This window comes from Saimiri boliviensis, chromosome 10 (genome assembly GCF_048565385.1).
Source record: "Saimiri boliviensis isolate mSaiBol1 chromosome 10, mSaiBol1.pri, whole genome shotgun sequence".
Lineage (NCBI taxonomy): Eukaryota > Metazoa > Chordata > Mammalia > Primates > Cebidae > Saimiri > Saimiri boliviensis.
Genome location: NC_133458.1, coordinates 111,032,598 through 111,038,225, shown reverse-complemented (window position 1 = coordinate 111,038,225; position 5,628 = coordinate 111,032,598). Strand labels below are relative to the sequence as shown.

General features: G+C 37.9%; 1 pseudogene; it reads right to left on the bottom strand.

Moving 5' to 3' along the window:
* Positions 1 to 3,147: 3,147 nt before the first annotated feature.
* Positions 3,148 to 4,295, bottom strand: LOC101035794 (tetratricopeptide repeat protein 4 pseudogene; annotated as a pseudogene).
* Between the last annotated feature and the right edge of the window lie 1,333 nt (positions 4,296 to 5,628).

Below are 5,628 nucleotides of genomic sequence, written 5' to 3'. Positions count from 1 at the left end.
TCCTGGGTGGCGTTTTAAAGAAGGATTTGAAGCAAATATATTCACTGCCACTGTCTGGGGAATATTACAATAGGAAAATCAGTAGACAGACTAGAAAGGCTAGGAAAATTCAAGGAAAGAATATAAATGTGAGAATAAACATTTCAATAGATTCCACATAATTGGATAATCTGGAAGTCCACACAACTGCCCAGAACTAGACATGCTCAGAAAAAACTGGAGGACACCATGAACTTTCATCTCTGGCTCCTGTCTCTAGCCTCTTGTGAAGCTCAAAGTAGACATTAAACTAACGTAAATGGCCTAGCTGAGCGTTAAAGGAATGCTCAATCATATAGCTAGTCTGCAAAGACTTGGAGTACTTTTTGCTATCTTGGCTTTGGACATTAAAGAAAATCTCTGTTAAAGTACCAGCTGACCAGTAAGTTAACAGAACTGGAACTTCGGTGACTACACATAACGGAGAATACAGACTTATAAAAAGAATTTAGAAGAGTCACTAAACAACTACAACCTACAAGTAGCAACAGCAAATCTTGGAGAGAGGAAGATTATGATTTCTAGGGTTACATATTATGCTATTCAAAATCTCCAATTATCAACAAAAATTTACAACACGCACAAATTAACAAGAATGTATGTTCCACTCACAGGAAAAAATAAACAGAAACTGTCCCCAAGAAAACCCAACATTGGATTTACTATAAGAAGACTTTAAATTAACCATCTTAAATGTGCTCAGAGAGATAAAGAAAAACCACAGTCAAAGGAAACCATAAATACAATGCCTAGACAAATACAGATTATCAACAAAACAGAAAAGATAAGAATAGACCAAACAGAAATTCTGGAGCTATAAAATGCAATCTGAAACAAAAACTTCACTAGAGAGATTAGCAGAAAATTTGAACAGAAAGAAGAAAGCAGCCTCAAAATTTCAAAGTAAGTTTAAAATAGCTCAATGTAGATTATTCAATTTGAGAAGCAGAAGTGGAAAGAAATGAAGAAAAATGAACATATCTTAAGAGGCCTGTGGGCCACTATGAAGTGTAGCATTATATGCATAATGGGAATCCAAGAAGAAGAAGGAGAGAAAGGAGCAGAAAAGTTATTTGAAGAAATAATGGCCCAAAGTTTTCAAATGTGAGAAATAACATAAATCAGTATATCAGGGAATCTCAATGGACTTTTAGCTGAATAAGCACAAAGACTCCATGACACATTATAATTAGACTTTCAAAAGAAAAAGTCAAAAAGGAATCCTGAAAGCAGGAAGTAAGAAACTACTTGTCATGTTTTTGTACGAGGAATCTTAAATAAGAATAAGAGTCAACTTCTCATCAGCAAGCATGGAGAGCAGAAGGAAGTGGGATAACATATTTAAAGTGCTGATAGAAAAAACCCTGCTAACCAAGAATTCTGTCTGGCAAAACTAATCAATGAAGAAGAAATTAAGACATTACCAGATAAATAAACTTTGAAGAAATTCAACACTTGTAAGCCTGTCCTACAAGAGATGCTCAAAGTATTCCTTGTGGTTGAAATAAAAGGACACAGACTCAAAGCTGTAGGAAGAATGAAAGAAAACTGGTAAAGGTAACTACAGAGATTAATATACAAGCAAATATTGTATTTTTGGTTTGTAACTTCTCTTTCCTTTTTTTCCCCTCCTTATATGGTTTAAAATTCAAATGCCAAAAATAATATAAATTCGTGTTAATGGGCACTCAATGTGTAAAGACAAAATCTGTGACAATAATAACATAAAGAGATGGATGAGTCTGTATAGTAGCAGAGGTTTTGTGCATAATTCCGACTAAGATGGTATCGATTCAAGCTACATTGTTATAAATTTAAGATGTTAATTACAATCTCCAAATTGTAAGGCAGAAAAAAAATAAAGGAAATAACTTAAAAAGGTTAAGAAAACAATTAAAAACTATGTAGAAAGGTAAATAAGAATAGAACCAAAATGGACTGGAAAAAATCAATTACACAAAAAACAAGTCCATAATGAAAGAATTGAGAAATGAAAATAAACAAAACTTATGGAATATAAATGGCAAAATGAGAGAAAAAGGCCTTTCCTTGACCGTAATTACTTTAAATATAAATGAATCAAATGATTCAATTAAATGGCAGAGATTTTCAGTATGTATTAAAAAAAATGATCCAACTATATGCTGTCTACAAGAGACTTATTTTAGCTATAAAAACACAAAAATGCTGCAAATAAAAGGACAGATAAGATATTTCATGCAAATACTAATCAAAAGAGATCTCGGTTATCTCTGCTATTATTAGACAAAATAGACTTTAAACTTTCTTTTTTTGCTTCTGAAAGCTTTATTTCAGTTTGATCCAAGGCCTGAAAGAGTGCTCCAGGGTAGTTAAAAAGCTGCCCAGCAGCTGGAGGGAGAGGTTTAGGCAGAAGCCCTGTTACTTTGCAAAGGGCCCTCGAGAAGTTGCTGGGCTCAATAGGCTCCTAGTTGTGTTTGAAGGTGAGCCTTTCAAAGAGATACTTGCCCAGCCCAGCCTCTGGCAAGCCAGCCTGTGGAAGGAAGTTGGTCAGGTGGTCACTCATTTTCTTGATGAGTTTTACTTCCTCATCTCAAAAGTGACTGTCTAGGAGTCACAGAGATGGGGGTCTGTGCAGGCAAAACTAAGGCCATGAAGATCCAAAAGGGCTGGACCCTACAGTTTGTTTGTGTATAGATGTGCAGTTTGAGGGATAGCTTTAAAGCCTTGGAATCCTAGGCATAGTTTGTGTGGAGAAATGCAGTTTGAGGGGTAGCTTCTCTAAGGTGTTGAACTCCACAGAAGTTCAGAATCATGTCTCTGGATCCTGAGTCCACCTCCACAGACCAGGGTGCTGCTCAGGTCAGTTGCCATGGTAACTGCAGCAGATGGTCCCTTTAGAGATGGAGTCTAAAGACATCAGAACCAAGACACAGAGTTTAAATATCAACTGAAGAAAGTGAAGACTGGCCAGAGAGACCAGTTTGGGGAAACCAGAGGCTACTCCCCAACCATGATGCTAGGAAGGACTGTCCCCAGGGTAACAGAAATAACACACTGGAGTGATTCAGGTGTGCTAGGTTCCCAGCAGAGGAGGGTGAGGGAAGAGATCCGGGGAGCCCGGCTCAGTCATCTTATCTGGTGCACCTTTCTGCCCCAGAGATAATTCCTGCAAAAAGGAGAGGATCCTACACAGACCAAAAATGCTGGTGTCAGGGCTTTGACAAAGTTCCTGTGGTGCTGTAGAACCTGCAGCAAGGTGCTCTTGGCACCCGGTACAGTTCTGCCCTGTCCTCATCCTCAAAGCAGATCTCCAAATTATCAGGGCCGTATTTTTGCTCTAGGTCCCAAAAGGGTGTGTCACCAAATATCACCATTAAATGATCAATAAACCTGGAGTCCTCATGAAAAGCAGAGATGAAGTCCAACTGGGCACACTCTGGGTACAGAAAGAGCACAGGCCAGCTCAGCCTGCCCTAGGTGTCTAGACTCAGTTTGGTTCTATAGGGGTTCTCTGAGCTGAGTCCATCCAGGAAAAGTTCACCTAGACCTTCTGAGGCTGAATCTTCATCCTCACAGGCAGCTTCACAGAGCTTGATATTCCTAGCCTTGATGGCCTGGAGTAAAGCCTCATTCTGATTCTTCTCCTTCTTTTCTTTCAAGTTGGCTTTCCTCACATCCCTCTGTTGAATTTGCTTCAGCTTATCTACTTTAGCCCTCATTTCCAGAAGCTTCTTCTGTTTGGCATCTGTCTGCAGTCCCTTATCACACCAGTTCACAGCCTTGACACAGTGTTTCAGTTCCAGATGGCAGAAGGCACCTCCTATTATTGCTTTGAGGTAGCAGGGTTTTAGCTTTCTGGCAGCTGTCACATCACTGAGAGCAGAACGAAAATTGCCCAGATAATATTGTGCTGCTGCCTGGTTGGTATGAAGGACAGCATTCAAACCAGGATCTTCTTCAATCCTTCAGTGTAGGAAATCACAGCTTTCTTGTGGTCTTTTTCTTTAAGGTAATCATTGCCCTCATCTTTATAGGACTTGGTCTGTTCTTCTGAAGTATGCTCCTCATTAAAAATACTTGACTGGAGACAAGCCAAGTCAGGATTCTCCCTGAGGTCAATTTTTGATGGCGCTTTCTTCATAAATAGGGGGATCTTTTCAAATGTCTCCTCCCTCTGACCTCCTAAAACCTGCCACGGTAAGGCTGGCTCTGGAACTTTTCCAGGAACGAGCCCATGGCATCATATGGGTGGGCTCCTGCTCAGGTTGCTCCATAGCTGATGCCCTGCCCTTCAGCTCAGGTCCTGGCACTGTAAAGCATAGAAAATACTCTTAAGTGAATAAAAATAAAAATAAAGTATCTAAGATTTATGGATACAATAAAAACAGTGGTCAGAGGGAGCATTTCAGCTCTAAACACATTAAACAAGAAAAATGATATTAATAGAAAATCTAATTGTGTATCTTACATAACTAGAAAATGAAAAGCAGTCTAAAACCAAAGCAAGAAGGAGCTAGGAAATAATAATAGAGGAAATAGAAATGACATAGGGAATAGAACAACAAGAGAGAGAACCAATGAACCTAAAAGTTGGTTCTTTAAAAAGATGAGCAGATTTGGCAAACCTTTAGCTATACTAAGAATAAAAGAGAAGACGAAAATAAATAAAATTATAAATGAAATCATAGATGTTACTACTGACACCACAGAAATACAAAGGATCAAAAGAGACTACTTATGAACAATTATATGCCAACAAATTGGATTACTTACAAGAAATGGATAAATTCCTAAACTTACAACCTACCAAGACTGAATCATGAAGAAACAGAAAATCTAAGCAGACCAATAGTGAGTAAAGAGATTGAGTCAGTAGTCAAAAATCTTCCAAAAAAGAAAAGCTCAGTATCAAACAGCTTCCCTATGAATTCTATCAGTCCTTTAATGAAAGTTTACACCAATCCTTGCCAAACTCTTTCATAAATTGAAGAGATGAGAATACTTCATAATTCATTGTATGAGGCTAGCATTACACAAAGTCAGACAAAGACATTACGAGATTATCTATTATGAATATAGATGCGAAACCTCTCAATGAAATCCGATCAAACTGAATACAGCAGCATATGAAAGGGATCAGACTCCAGAACAAATGGGATTTATCCCAGTAATGCAAGATTGTTCAACATATGAACATCACTCAACATAAGAAACCACATGAGTAGAATCAGGGAGAAAAAAGACCCCAAAATATATGAACATTTCAGTTGATGCAGAGGAATCATTTGACAAAGTTCAACACCCTTTTAATAATAAAAACACTCAGTAAATGAGGAATAAAAGAGATCTTTCATAACATGATAAAGGTGATTTATGAAAAACCCACAGGTAATATCACGCCCAACATTGAAAGACTCAAAGCTTTCCCTTAACAACGGGAACAAGAGCAGGATTCCTACTATGGCTATTTCTACTCAATATAGTAGTGGAAATTCTAGCCAGAGCAATTAGAGAAGTCAAATAAATGAAAATCATACAAATTGAAAAGAAAGAAATTTTTTCTCTGTTCACAGATGATCCGGTCTTATGTGTAGAAAGCCCTAAGGA